General features: G+C 41.5%; 1 protein-coding gene across 1 annotated transcript in view; it reads right to left on the reverse strand.

Annotated features, from left to right (window-relative positions):
• LOC130107744 (chemokine-like protein TAFA-1) overlaps positions 1-2,448 on the reverse strand; it is a 188,611-nt gene extending 186,163 nt beyond the window's left edge. Inside the window, exon 1 of the mRNA XM_056274476.1 lies at positions 1,990-2,448. The gene's annotated coding sequence lies outside the window, so the exon portion shown is untranslated. The remainder of the gene's footprint in view (positions 1-1,989) is intronic.
• Between the last annotated feature and the right edge of the window lie 13,665 nt (positions 2,449-16,113).

The following is a 16,113-nucleotide window of genomic DNA, read 5'->3' on the forward strand; positions in this document are numbered from 1 at the left end:
CTTTAACTTGCGCTGTTGCACATCAGCATGCTAATTGAGACTTGATCAGTTTTACCAGATGCATCCTTTAAACTGTTATTTTTTTTCTTTTTATTGAAATTGTTCATTTGGTGGTCATAGGTGTGACGAAAGCAAAATCTAATTTCCTGTTATCAAACCATTTTTCTCCCACATTTGTTTTAATTCAGCTAATCTTCGATGCAATTAATTTTGTTTGAATCCACCAGATATTGATTGGAAAGTATGAGCTCAGGGCCACCTTTAGGATTTGTGCGTCTTCAAAGGGAACCTGTATAGTGTATTTATTTCAGAAGGAGGGGTGTGTGGAACAGGCGCACTCATGCAGCGATTTGAGGGTCTGTATTCAAATTTGTCTGCAACTTGCTTGCCATGGAAAAAGGCACAGCCCCAAAACTGAGGTTATTTCCTGAAAGCGCCGTAGCCATGGCTTGTTTGCTTAGGCTGAAGCAATTACTTAGTGTTTCGATGTATCAGATTAGAGGTATTAGTAAAGTTGGCCATGCTTCTGTGCCCTCAAATGACATTGAGACCGAATGATATTGAGCATACAAAAAATTAAGCACATAATTATTAGCAGCACATTGTAAATCCCTTCCTCTGCTCTAAATCCATGATAATCCACCGTTTTGTGAAAATGTAAACTGCTGTCGTGGGTATCCCCACCTCCCCGTCCCCTACACCTTTTTTCTTTCTTTTCTTTTCTTTTTTTTTAACCGAGTGTCTCTTTGCCAACATCTGCCCTCGCTTTCAGTGTTATTTCGGAGATGGTATTAAAATAATTCAAGGAAACTGTATTTGCATTGTATAAACCTATTCTCTACACCACCCCCCCCCCATCTCTCCCTCCCGCTGAGCGTCTCCGATTCCGTCCTCATCACGCAGTCTTACCGAGACGAGAACGTGAACCAACACAGCCAAAGAAACACGGGGTCAAAAAAGACCAAGAAGAAGAAGAAGAAGACTGCCCTAATTTCTAAGAAATCGCGGTTGACTTCGATTACACCGTTCGATTCACGGAAGACGCGCGGCTCTTTTAAATAACACACAGCCGGCTCTTAAGGAGCAGGCTGTCTTAAGGTGCAAACAAAAAACAAAAAAAACAACCACATTTAACTCCGTAAAAGTGTCGGAAGCGGTTTGTTGTGCGGTATAATTAAACCCGTGTCTATTCCCCACGAGGCGCCCACGGTCATGCAACGCGCATTCGGGAGTGTGCGCGCATCACGGATTTATGCCGCCAATTTAACATAATTATAGGCGGCAGATAGGAGACACACCTGCAAGGAGACGACCTACAAAATGTTACCATCATTTGACGGACAAAGGTTTGTTTTGCTTGTTCGTCCGTTCTCTCTCCGCTTCCATTGCCTGTGTGCGTAGACCCAATTCGGGGATAACCCCTAAAACATGCGGCGCAATTCTTTCTAACGCACAAATGCGAAGCCAGCCAGGACGACATAGAGCCGATGCTGACATAGACTGCAGCATGAGTTAAAACACTGGTCTGATAGGAACGTAACAGGCAAACTGATACTGGAAATGGAGAAGTTAACTTGAGTTTTTTAGAGGTAGCTTCCGTTCCTCAAAAGGTAGTGCGCATGGTTGTGACACACATTCACGCTACTCCCAGGACTCACAATCTTATGACTCATTTCTCTCAAAGAGCTGTATCTAGTATATATATATATAATCGACATTTTTATACACAACTCAGGAGCACAACTTTTACATGCGCACGTCTCAATCCATGTGTATCTGTCACCCCCCCCCAAAAAAATCCTCCCCATTTTGATGCTGTACTTCATTACTATCAATAAGCCTGTTTTCTGCACTTCGTTTTTCATGCAGTATCGCCTCGCATTTCTACAAACCGCCCATGCTGCTGCTATTTTCTAGGAGACACATCAAGAGGAGCAAACGGGCACCTCGAATCGCCACAGGCACTCTTTGACAGTCCCACACCCTTACCTGAGCAGTGTGTTCAGAGGAAAGGGAGCTCACTCACTGTCACTGCCCGCCCAGCGAGACTCACTCCGCTGTCCGCTTAAATCCATCCATAGTTTGAAGTCAGGGACTCCCAGTCGAAATTCCACTACGAAATAAACTGAGGAGAGCACAAAAGGGGGCTAAACGCTGCTCTCTCGTCACTATCCCCTCTCCTGCTCCCTCCCTCAAGCTCAGTTCTTTTGAAATCCTTGACAGCAAGACAGTCACCAAAAACAAAAAACACCCTCCAGTCTATGGCATAAACTGGCCGGGATTAACAGGCTGGAAGGCTGATCACATCACAGACGGCAGCTTTTCTTCTTCTTTTTTCTCCTCTCCTTCCTGCTGTCTCTTTCTCTCTTCTGCCGCTCCTCTGACGGTAGACGTCCTCACTTCTCCTCTTCTCACTGGCATGCATCAGAAGGTTTCAGTGGAACGACTGCTCTGTCTGCTCTTGGCTTCATCCCCACAGTGAGAAGCTGTGCTGCCTGCGCAAGCCTCAGTGCTCTCTCCAATGGACTAAGTAGAGAGTCTGTGTCAGGGAGGGAAAAAGAGAGAAGGGGGGGCGTGTGTGTATGTGTATTACAATAAAGCCCAGCTGGAGAGAGAGAGAGGAGAGAGAGAGAGAGAGAGAGAGAGAGAGAGAGAGAGAGAGAGAGAGAGAGAGAGAAGAGAGAGAGAGAGAGAGAGAGAGAGAGAGAGAGAGAGTGTGTGTGAAAGAGAGAGAGAGAGAGAGAGAGAGAGAGAGAGAGAGAGAGAGAGAGAGAGAGAGAGAGAGAGAGAGAGAGAGAGTGTGTGAAAGAGAGAGAGAGAGAGAGCTAGGAGAGTCAGATCCCATGTCTTAAAGCAAGACTGCATGGTTCTACATCAAGACTTGATCATCAGATGAAGCTTGCCTCATTAATCCACCCAATCTACACCATCAGAATCAAGAAAACAGGATGCTCTGTGTTTTGTAGCCCACAGCTGTTTGTGTTGATGTTGTGAATGTGCACCAGTGTTCATGGACTGACTGTTGAAATGTGTTGAAAAGGGTGTGGAAAGAGGACAAATCCAATGTTCCTCTTTTAGTCGCTGCCTTTCAGCTTTTGAGGGGGAGATTGACATGTGCTCCAAGTTATTGTACTTTTAATAGAAGACAAAAGTGCTTCTTCCAAGTCCTGTCACCAGCATTATATCCACCACCGAATGGCTGTTCTCTTTATCGGCTATTGCTATGTTGATAAGGAGGGATTTTTTTTTCTTCTCTTATGCCAAATTCTTCTGGTTGTCTCCTCATCGCCAAAACAAAGTTGCATCTGTTGCAGCTGATTGGAGGAGCCAAAGAGCATCCCGCTGTCACTTAGTGACTAACTGGATTTTGTATCTCGTTGGCACAGACACCCGCTGTATTTTTGTTTTTACTTCTATGCCTTCACCAGGCAGGTGGAAATGAGCTGTCTCAACTGCGTGCAACATGGATGCTTCCAGCACATTTCTTCCATGTGGAGGAGCTCACTGTCAGCTGCTTACAGGATAGTGTTAACTAGAGCCCTGCAGCATACATTAATCTCACACACCTGTCAGGGCTAATTCACTCATAGCTTGACTTTTCACAAAAAATTAACCCTATCTTGGTGATAGCATCTAGTGTGTTAGACGAACTGCTAGGTAGACTTTACAATGACTACAGGGGTTAATATTACGTACCTCCTGCCGTATTCCTTGCCGCAGGTGCTGGAACACTCTTGGAGTTGTAGGATTTTTTTTCTTCCTTTATTTCCCACCTGGAAGTGTCTGGATCTCAGACACCGTAAGAGCTACAGCAACCAAACTTCCCAGATTGCTTCAAAGCCTCGCCCACGAGTCGGGAAACAAAAACTGCATTGATTATACACAAGGTGGCGCTATTAAAAGCAAATCTCCCATTTTGGCCAATAACTTAATGAACCATTTGTGTTACAGAGAAAATTCTTCTGTCCGTATATTCCGACGAAAGTTTCAGTCCAAGCCGTGTATCATTTTCAGTTTTTATTGTATTGAACTTTCCACCATTTTAGAAAATATTAAATCACCCCTCCCCCCGTTTTTTTCTCCCCAATTGTACCTGGCCAATCACCCCACTCTTTCGAGGCGTCCCAGTTGCTGCTCCAGCCCCTCTGCCGATCCAGGGAGGGCTGCAGACTACCACGTCTCATCCGATACATGTGGAGTCGCCAGCCGCTTCTTTTCACCTGACAGTGAGGAGTTTCACCAGGGTGACGTAGCATGTGGGAGGCTCACGACTTTCCTCCTCCTCCTGCTCCTGAACAGGCGCCCTGACCGACCAGAGGAGGCGCTAGTGCAGCCACCAGGACACATACCCACATCTGCCTTCCCTCCCGCATACACGGCCAATTGTGTCTGTAGAGACACCCGACCAAGCCTGCGGTAACACGGGGATTCGAACCGAAGATCCCTGTGTTTGAAGGCAACGGAACAGACCGCTACGCTACCCGGACGCCCCTTATAACACCATTTTAGCTACTCCACCTAGTCCCTTCAGTTGATTCACATGAAACTTGGTGTGGACCATCTTTGGACTGTTTCCCAATGTAGTTTTCAACAGATAATTGATAGGCCAAATGGCTTGGCTATTGTTAACCAATGAAATTTTAAAACTGTATTCTGTGACTTAATTATTTAATCAATTTGAAATCTGATGACCATGTGGCGATTCTATTGCACAGGCAATCAATATTACAGTAGAACAATGTTCCATTACAGTGCGATGTAGAAGGCAGTTGGATGTACAGCTGTTGCAACTGACTTTTCTCAGACTACAAACATGGTGTCGTTGTCGCTTGTGTGCCTTCAGCTCATCAGTAAACATGTCCCACCTTTGCAAAAATGGCATCCTCGGAACAGAGCTAATGCAGGCGGTCTAACGTATTACAAATGTCATCAAACTATCCGCATCCCATGACGGATGGACAGAGGTGGCGTCTCGGAGGACACTATTCTTTCGCAAAACAACCAGCAAAAAAATGGCAGGACAGTCACCAGTCAGCCAACAAACAGAAGAAACACTTACCTGATCATGGAGAAAAGACAAATGGAAAAAAAGGAGGGAAAAAAATCTCCGCAGTTAGAAACAGTACAGTTCAAAAACACCCGATCTGTCAGCAGTAGATGTGAGTCACGCATGCGTGAGCATACACGGTTTACAGCACGTAACTCCCAGCATGCAGTGCAGAGACAGCGCGAGCTAGGCAGCTTTTTCAAGTCACTCGTGAGGATATTTCCCCATTTATGACTATCCCAATAATGAAAATTCGCCAAACTTCTCGTATTTTTTGTCACAATCCGTGATAAAATCCTATATCATCCCATCCCTAATATATACATATATACACTATATATAGTATATATAGTAGCGAATTCGGGGGGGGGGGGGGGCAACCAGAGGAACTGCCGCAGCCGGGACACGCGAACCCGTATCGCGGGAGACATCGCTAACCGCTCGACTAAAGGCTCGACCCGTTAGCCAAGGGCCAACATGTCTACTTATCCATGCACGTTACTAGCCCTTGGTTCTGCAGGCCGGCTCCCTAGCCCTGTATTTTTGCCTCCTCCCCGTCTCCCTCTGTGTTGTGTTAATTGATTGGTGTGGTTGGAGTCAGGAGAAAACGGACTGGAGTCGGCGTTCTTTGGTCCGAGCGGTGCAGAATTTAGTTTCTCTTGGCTGTCTTTCGTCACCTTTAACATATCAAAAACGTTGTGTCTAATGTCAAACTTATTTTTAAATTAACAGTAGGCCTGGTGCCGCATAGAACGAGCAGCTAGCTAGCATTTACGGGTTAGCTCCCGAACAGCCTAGCTAGCATTTACGAGTTAGCTCTCGGTAGTTCGCTAGCCACATGGGCATCAAACGTCATAAAACAAAACCATTTTCACAAAATAACAACCTAAAACATAAACGATATCTCTGGCACACATATTTACATATAAAACTGCATGGATGACCATTTAAACATAGGGTTCCAGATGGATTTCAACATCTTACCTTTAACATATCAAAAACGTTGTGACCTAAAATGGCCACCACGACCAACGACGGCAGCCCAAACAGCTGTTCAACCACGCATTTCAACAAACTAGCGCCCCCCAGTGACTACTCTCAGATTACCTTGTAAATTGAACCAGGAATGAGACGTCTCAAAAATAAAACATTGCAGCATAAATGATGTGTCACCTTCACCATCTTACATATATATATATATATATATATATATATATATATATATATATATATATATATATATATATATATATATATATATATACACACACACACACACGCACGCTCAGATTTGTTTGTACCCTTACAGCTCATTGAAATGATGCTTCATTCCTCCTGAAAAGTGATGAAATCAAAATGTATTTTGTCATGTATACTTGCATGCCTTTGGCATGTCATTGAATGAAGCATAGAAGCTGTGCAAAGAGGTGAATTATTGCTTAATATATCAAAATATTGTAAAATGGCCTGGACACATGTGTTGGTACCCCTTAGAAAATAAATATTTGGATTATAGTGATATTTCAAACTAATTACTTTTAACTAGTATCACACATGTCTTTAACCTTGTAATAAGTCATTCAGCCTATTTAGTCAATGTACTGTTTGGAATCATTGTGTGCACCACACCAAACAAGGACCAGAGGAAGCAAAGGACAGAGTTGTCTGAGGAGATCAGAAAGAAAATAATAGACAGCATGGTTAAAGGTAAAGGCTTCAAGACCATCTCCAAGCAGCTTGATGTCCCTGTGACAACAGTTGCAAATATTATTAAGACATTTAAGGTCCATGGAACTGTAGCCAACCTTCCTGGGTGAAGCTGCAAGAGGAAAATCGACCCAGATTGAATATAGTGATAGTGTGAATGGTAAAAAAAACAAAAAACAAAAACAAAACATGGACAACTGCCAAAGAGATACAAGCTGAACTCCAAGGTGAAGGCACGTCAGTTTCTGATGGCAGCATCCGTCGCTTTTTGAGTGAAAGTGGGCTCCATGGAAGAAGACCCAGGGGGACTCCACTTTTGAAAGAAACGCATAAAAAAGTCAGACTGGAATTTGATAAAATGCATACAAGCCACAATCCTTCTGGGAGAATGTCCTTTGGACAGATGAATCAAAACTGGAGCTTTTTGGCAAGTCACGTCAGCTCTATGTTCACAGATGAAAAAATGAAGCTTTTAAAGAAAAGAACACCATACCTACAGTGAAACATGGAGGAGGCTTAGTTGTGTTTTTGGGCTGCTGTGCTGCACCTGGCACAAGGTGCCTTGAATCTGTGCAAGGCCAAATGAAATTTCAAGACTATCAAGGCATTCTGGAGTGAAACATACTGCCCGGTGTCAGAAAGCTCTGTCTCAGTAATAGGTCATGGGTCCTCCAACAGGATAATGACCCAAAGCACACAGGGAAAAGCACCCAAAGATGGATAAGAACAAAACATTGGACTATTCTGAAGTGGCCTTCTATGACTCCTGACCCAAATCCTATTGAACATCTATGGAAAGAGCTAAAACTTGCAGTCTGGAGAAAGCACGTCATCAGACTTGAGACCGCTGCATCAGTTTGCTCAGGAAGAGTGGGCCAAAGTACCTGTTACCAGGTTCAGAAGTCTCATTGAGAACTACAGAAAACATTTATTTGCAGTGATTGCCTCTAAAGGTTCCACCCACTATCCAAACCACTTATTCTGCTCTCAGGGTCGTGGGGATGCTGGAGCCTATTCCAGCAATCATTGGGCAGCAGGCAGGGGGACACCCTGGACAGGCCGCCAGGCCAAGGTTGTGCAATAAAATATTAGGTTAAGGGTCCCATCATTTTTTTCCATGCCATTTTCATTTGTTTTATTATTTACAATATTATGTTGAATAAAACATCATACAAAAAGTCTGATTCCTGCGAAATATGGAATAAATAAACAATGGATGCCGATTACTTCTGTTAGTTTCAAGTTATTTAGAGAAAACTGTGCATTTTTCGTTTTTGTTTTTTTGTGTGGAGGGTACCAACAAAAAATGTTGGTACATCTGATATATATATCGTTAAAAGAAACAACGGTAGGGAATGTGCTCAATAAATAAGGAGCAAAAATAATCCAGTGATTCAAGTAAATTCTTTAATAGACAGTGCAAGCCTGTTTCATGCCATAAGAAATCATCAGCTGTTATTAAAGCTACACGGGAAAGAACATAACATATTAACTGCCTCATTATGCACATCACATGCGCAACGTCCAATGGGGAAGGGGGAGGTGCCTACATTAAAAATTTCAAAAACATGTGATTGCTAACCATCCTGTAAGGGGGGGGGGGTTCATCTGCAAACCAGAAATGTCTACATTGAATAACAGGAATGAACTGGCCAGCAGTTGCAGACATACATATACTCATATATTTTGTAATTATAAATACATTATGCCGGTAGACAAATACCATTAACCCTGTATGCAACCTACCGCAGCTGATGAGTGTGCGACGCACGAAACAGGCCTGTACTGCAATGTATTCAAACTTTTTTTCCTGTATCTGTATTGATATATACATATATACACTACTTTATAGTATTGTGTAAGAATTTCTTTTAATGAGTACAACCAAATATATGTAACTTAATGTGAAAAGGATAAATCATATGGCTAAACTCAAAAAGATACTATTCTGGTTGAAAAAAGAAAGAAAGAGCTAATATAGCATTATCACAGGAGACCCACCTGAATGATAAGGAGCATGAAAAGCTCAGTAGAGAACGGGTTGGTCAGGTATAGTATTCCTCTTTCTGAACAAGCAAGAGAGGAGTTGCTATCCTGATAAATAAAAATACACCATTCATTTAAGATAAATATATTAAAGACCATTAATAACCGATGTTTTATATAGGGAATATATTATGATTGGTTGTGTATTCATGCTCCAAATGTCTATCAGAGTGAATTCTATTCAGCATTATTAGCTGAAGTTTCCTCTTTCTTCGTCTTGTACTATATTAGCAGATGACTTCCACTGGGTTGTGGATCCTAACGTAGACCATAATACCCCAAACAAGGCTGCTCCTTCTAAAATGACAAGGGCCATGAGGGAAGTATGTTCAGATCTAGATCTGTTTGATACATGGAGAGTTCTCCATCCTACTGAAAGGGACTATACCTTTTTTTCCAACCCTCATCACAGTTTTTTTTCCCCCGCATAGACTATTTTTATACTTCAAGGCATGTGCTTGATAGGGTGGAAGAATGTATTATAGGTACTAGACTGCTGTCTGATCATGCTGGCGTATCTATTTTAGTTACCCCACCATTCTCTCGACCTCCCTCATGTCATTGGTGTTTAAATCCTTCCAATTTGAGCAGCCCCTCATTTGTGGCCTATTTAGAAGAACAAATTGAACTCTTTTTTGTAACTAATGATAACGCGGATACAAATCCCTCAACACTCTGGGAAACGCTTAAGGCCCATTTTAAGGGGGTTATTATCTCATATTTTACAGCCAGGAAAAGAGGGCTTAAAGACTCACCTCTGTTTAGAAAAGCAATAATTAGAACTTGAAAAGCAGGTAAAGGATAATTCATCTAAGGCCTTACTTAGTAAAACAGAGGTCACACAATCAGCTCTTAACCAAATTGTAACACAAAAAGCTAAGGCCAGCATCTTCTATGAGAAACATTGACTATTTGAAATGGGAGATAAACCTGGGCGACTGCTCGCATGTTTAGCAGCAGGTAGACAGACCAAATCCAATCTCTTCATTAAAAAAAAAAAAAAACAATTCAGGGAAGAACAGTTATGAGACTAAAGCTCTTACCGAGATAATGAGAAACTTTTATAAACAGCTCTATACCTCTGAGTCCATTCCGAGCATGGATGATATACACAACTTCAAGAAAACCTTAACCTCCCATCGCTTTCTGATGTAGACCAGACTTCTCTTGGGAGTCCAATTACCTATGAGGGGGTCACAAAGGCAATACATTCCTTACATAGCTGAAAAGCTCCGGGACCGGATGGGTGCAGCCTTGAGTTTTATAAAACGTCCCAAAACTCATTAAAAGGACCTCTAACGAAAATGTACCTACACTTCCTAGAACAAGACTGTCTTCCCCCTACCTTGTATGCAGCAAACATATCGCTGATTCTTAAGAAGGGCAAACCCTCAGATGCCTGTGGTTTATATCACCACGTTCGTTTAGCAAATGTACAAACCCAACTCAGAAAAAGTTGGCACAGTATGGAAAATGCAAATAAAAAAAATAAATAAATCAGTGATTTCTAAATTTACTTTGACTTTTGTTTCATTGCAGATAGTCTGAAGACAAGATATTTCATGTTTTGTCTGGTCAACTTCATTTCATTTGTAAATATGCATTTCTGCTATTCAGACCTGCAACACTTTCCAAAAAAAAGTTTGGACGGGGGCAATTCAGGGTTAGTAATGAGGTAAAATAACTAAATAATGATGTGATTTGAAGCAGGTGATGCCAACAGGTGATTGTTTTCATGATTTGGTGCAAAAGCAGCATGCAGGAAAGGCTTAGTCCTTTAGGAGCAAAGATGGCCAGTTTGCCAAAAAATGCATGAGAAAATTATTGAAATGTTTAAAAAAAATGTTCCTCAAAGAAAGATAGGAGGGGATTTGGATATGTCATCCTCTATGGTGCATAACATAATTAAAAGATTCAAGAAATCTGAAGGAATTTCAGAGCATAAAGGGCAAGGGTGCAAGCCTAAGCTGAATAACCATATTCTCTGATCCCTCAGACCCCACTGTTTCAAGAACCATCATTCATCTATAAGCGATATAATCATGTGGGCTCAGGATTACTTTGGCAAGCCTTTGTCAAGCATGACAATATGTAGTTACACCCACAAATGCAAGTTAAATATTTACTGTGCCAAAAGGAAGGCTCATGCTAACTGTGTCCAGAAGCGGCGTTGACTTCTCTGGGCTTGAAGGCATCTGGGATGAACCATCACTCATTGGAGATGTGTATTGTGGTCAGACAAATCAGTATTTCAGGTCTTTTTTGGAAGAAATTAATGCTGTGTACTCCGGACCAAAGAAGAACGGGACCATCCACACTGTTACCAGCAACAAGTCCAAACACCATGGTCTGTCATGGTATGAGGTTGTGTCATTGCCCTTGGCAAAGGTAACTTACACTTCTGTGATGGCACCATTAATGCTGAAAAGTACATAGAGATTTTGAAACATAGCTACCTTCAAGACGACATCTTTTCCAGGGATGCCCATGCATATTTCAACAAGACAATGCAAAACCACATTCTGCAAACATTACAAAGGCATGGCTGCAGAAGAAGAGGGTGCAGGTGCTGGACTGACCTGCTTGCAGTCCCAACCGGCCCCCAATAGAGAATGTGTGGCGCATTTTGAAATGCAAAATGTGACAACAAAGACCCCGTACTGTTGCACACCTTAAGACTTGTTTGCAGGAAGAATGGGACAAAATTAGACCTAAAATGTTTCATCACTTGTTGTCTTCAGTCCTTAAATGTATTTTAAGTGTTGTGAAAAGGAATGGCAACATTACAAAGTGGTAAAAGCTTTACTGTCTCAACTTTTTTGAAATATGTTGCAAGAATCAAAGTTTACATGTGTTTATTTTGAAAAATAAAAGCAATAAAATTCATGAGGTAAAACATCAAATAATGTGCTGTTATATTGTTTTCAATGTAATACATGTCAAATATAATTTACAAATCACTGTTTTCATTTTTTTTTCAATTTAACATACCGTCCCAACTTTTTCTGATTACGGGTTGTAGATAGTTGAATATTTCCCAACTACTGGCGAGCAGACTTAAAGGATACTTACCTCTTATAATCAAAGATGATCAAACAGGCTTCATTAAAAATAGAGTGTCTAAGACCAATATGAGGAAATTGCTCAACATTATCCAATATATGAAAATCTATCAAAAGCAAGGTCTTGTTATTTTGCTTGGCACGGAAAAGGCCTTTGATAAAATAGAGTGGCCTTCCTTATTTAGTATAATGGAAAGGTTTGATCTTGGTGGGGGCTTAATTAACTTGGTGAAGTTGATATACCATTCACCAAGGGCCAGTGTGCTGGTTAATGGCATGTGATCCCCAGAATTCCTGTTGGGTAGGTCTACCCGACAAGCGGACCCTTTATCCCTACTTATTTTTTCATTAGCAATTGAACCACTTGCTGAGACTATTAGGAGCCACCGTAGTATATCAGGGATCCAAATGGGACCTACCATATACAAGATTGCTATCTATGCAAACAACGTCTTATTATTTGTTGCCAATCCACAGGAATCCATCCCACCTTTAATGTCAATCATACATATCTATGGTTCTCTTTCAAGGTAAAAAATAAATTCTGACAAATCAGTAGATATGCAAATTGAGTATGATGAAGACACACCAAGCTTACTGGACTTTCCATTTTCTTGGTCTACCTCAGGATTCATATAATTAGGGATTTCCATAACTCCCAATGTTAAAAATATTTTAAGAGTGGAATTTTATTATGTACTTAAAACATCTAGAGTGACCTTACAATTTATCAATTTCATGGATGGGTAGCACAAACTTGATAAAGATTTAATACATTACCCCAACTTCTCTATCCTATGCAGATGCTATATATTACAAAGAAACTAGCCAAGGAGATTGAAAAAGACTTCTCAAAGTTTATATGGCATGACAAAAAAGTTAAAAAAATCCAGATTATGTATGCAGCTACCAAAAGATAGAGGGGGGGGTCTAGCATTCCCAAATATTATGTATTATAATTGGGTCTGCCATAGTCAAATTATTAATGAATGGGTACATGGCTATCTTAAGGGGGAACCAGACATTTTGGAGGCCTAGGGATGTGTTCCCTTTGCATTACTAGGGGAGCTCCCAAGTATCAAGAGACCACACTTTAGGGCAGTGGATAATCCAATACTTATAAGTTCCAGCAGAAAATTATAAACTTTACTGGTAGAAAGAATACTTCTTCATACTTAACTCCACTTATAAACAACAGCAACTTCCCTCCAGGAATTAGAATATAGTCAAAACTACATTTAGAGTTCCTCAGATAGATTTATTATCTTATATTTAGGCTTTTCACTTTGTTAATACAGATACTAAGTTACCTCAGGACAAGACCCTTCTTGAACCAACTGAGGAATCAATTATTTACTACACAAGAAACAAAAGTTTTATTTCACATTTTTATGACAACCTTCTGAACTATAGTGATCAAATATGGATAGAGTGGTGGAACGATAGAAAAATGATCTTCAGACTGTTTATGAAAAGGATATTTGGAAAGACTGTATCCAAGCTTCTCACTCCCTTTCTCTTTGTAATAGATTTAAGGAAATGCAATGTTGGATGCTACACAGCCAACACAGAACACCCCAAATTCTAAACAAAATTGGCCCCAGCAGATCCCCTCTGTGTATTAAATGTTAAGTGTCAACTGCAACTTGTGTGCATTGTTTTTGGGACTGTTCTAAAATCACTAAGCTCTGGTCATGTATAGCAAAGGAGTTGTGTACAATTCTGAAATGTAATACTTGTAAAGATCCTGGTCAGTTTTTACTGGGCTGCCATCCAAAGCAGGAGTCTTTGTCTCAATGATCCAAGTTGCTAAATAAACTTCTTTCCCTAGCAAGAAAATGCATACTAATAAACTAGAACCCAGAAAAATTCCCATCTGTAATGCAATACAGATGGAATACAGAACACTTCCACTTCCAGTGTGAGAAGATGATGGTGCGAATTCATGTTGGCAGCAGCCTCACCCAGTATCGATGTGGGAAGATGGCGGTGCAAACTTATGTTTGTGCCGGTCTCACCCAGTACCGTCCATGCAGTGTTTTTGTCCACGTCTGCCTCTGAGTGTGTGTCTTCATTTGATGGCTGGGAGAGCTGGCGCTGGATCAGCTGGGAGAGCTTGGTCTGCTGCGTCCTGTGGGCCCAGGGACCAAGGCCCTGCCTGGAGCTGTGCCAGAAGAGGAAAGACTGAGGGCAGTCTGACAGGATGCAAAAGCAGGGCAGGCTAAGCTAACCGCTAGCCCATGCAAACCGGCAGTTCCGATAACATCGAGGACGGTATGATGGTGGCCTCGCCTTGTGTTGACTGTGTTTTTAGGGTCATCATGTGGAGTGCGGGGAGGTGTGTCGAAGGTATCTAGCTGGGAGCGCTGGTGTTGGATCGGCTGGGGGAGCCTGGTCTGCTGCGTCCAGTGGGCCCAGGAACCACGGCCCTGCCCGGAGCTGCACCCGAGGAGGAAACACAGAGGGCAGACTTACAGGATGTGGAAGCAGGGCAGGTTAAGCTAACTGCTAGCCCATGCAGATCGGCAATTTTGACAGTCATCCTGGCTGGCGTTCGATCTCTTGGACAGTGATTTTTTTGTCGTTTGATATGTGTTGTTGTAATTTTTGGATATGTGTATTTGTCTTTGTGTTGCACTGCTGTGGGCTGGGGGAAATCGTCTTTATACAAATACAAATGAAGTGTAAATGCAAATACAAATAAATACATACATGCAAATAGATACAAATACAAATATGATACAAATAAAGTGTTCCCAATTCCTGAATAGTATAGAGAAATATCCAGAGTACTTCCCATGGAAAGACTCAGTGCCAAAATAAAAGGAAATGAGTGCAGCTTCATAAATGTATGGCAGCCACTGATAACTCACTTGCCCAATGACCTTAGTGACTTAATTCAAAGGGGAAGTGGCGCAATGGACTAGAAAGCTCCAGAGGCACTTCTCACATTCATTCTATGAATGATTTGTATGTAAGCAATAGTGTGTCAGGAACAGTGTGCACATGTGCGTAAAATGTATGATTAACGTGTGTTTATGATTTGTTGCTTTTTCGCTTTTATTTTGTATTTTTTCTGTTTATTATTTTATCAAGCTCAGGCCTGTAACAAAAATGATAATGCTATTATTAATCTGAAAAAATAATAAAATTTCATTAAAACAAAAAACAAAAAAACAACTCAACTACCTCATATTGATAGCTGTACGGGTGCCTTACATGGGGTGAGCTTGCCAAACCATGGGGAATCATGGACCCTCTCTACTGCTGCCAGCACCTTTTGTTTGCTAGAGCAATTTGACAGCCAGATGCTCATTGCCCCACAGAGTTACAATCAGCAGGGGAGCAATGGTAAGAGACTAAATTGCTAAAGACACAGTCCAACAAAATGGAAGAATAAGTGAGTGGTGATATAATTATTCCTTGTATTGGATCACACAAAGGGTTTCTGGGTACCTGGCAGGGGGAAATGTGGCCCTTAACAAGGACTCGTTGTCATGGCTGAAGCAAACCTAATGTAAGGGGCAGAAGAACTATTGTGTGTATTGCAGTGATTGCTCCTGGATGTGTCTTTGGGGTTTTGCCTTTGGACTGTGTCCTTTGTGTAGCTTATAGCTTTGGTAATCTAAAGGGAACGTTGCTATGAATAGTTAGCCAACCATCTGGATCCCTGCTAGGTAAAGCACACCATGTGTTAAGTGGCTAGTAGATTCACGTTAAATGGAAATTGCGGAGTAATTAACACATTGATTAGTGTTTCTACACCATTAGGCCAAGAATTTACACTGAATGGCTAGAATTGTACAGCGTGCCAATAAACAGGCTTATTTATAGTAGAACATACTTATTGATGTCCCCTTTGTAAAAAGCATTAATAGCATGCATGCTTGAATTTCATTTGTCTTAACTGCTTAACGTCTTTATGATGTCTCACTGGACTGAGATAAAGGCGTGAAATGAAAAAGCCTCACAAATAAGCCTCAGAAGAGAACTTAAGATAGAAGGCATCCAGTTACTACATATTCTCTTCAGCAAAATGTGTGAATCAACATTAGGCACTTTTTTTTAAAAATCTGTGTGAGCCTGACACTGCAGGAGAATGGGCACCAACAAAGAAAATTTCACAGTAATCCGGGTGTGTTTTGTGGTCCAAACTCTTCCCTGTGTCACTTCTCTGGGGCTCCCATCATTTCCAAACAGCTGTCACCACAGCCGATGCCAAGATCCATCCACCAACCAGCCAATCACTGG

Source organism: Lampris incognitus, chromosome 2, assembly GCF_029633865.1.
Source record: "Lampris incognitus isolate fLamInc1 chromosome 2, fLamInc1.hap2, whole genome shotgun sequence".
NCBI classification, from domain to species: Eukaryota; Metazoa; Chordata; class Actinopteri; order Lampriformes; family Lampridae; genus Lampris; species Lampris incognitus.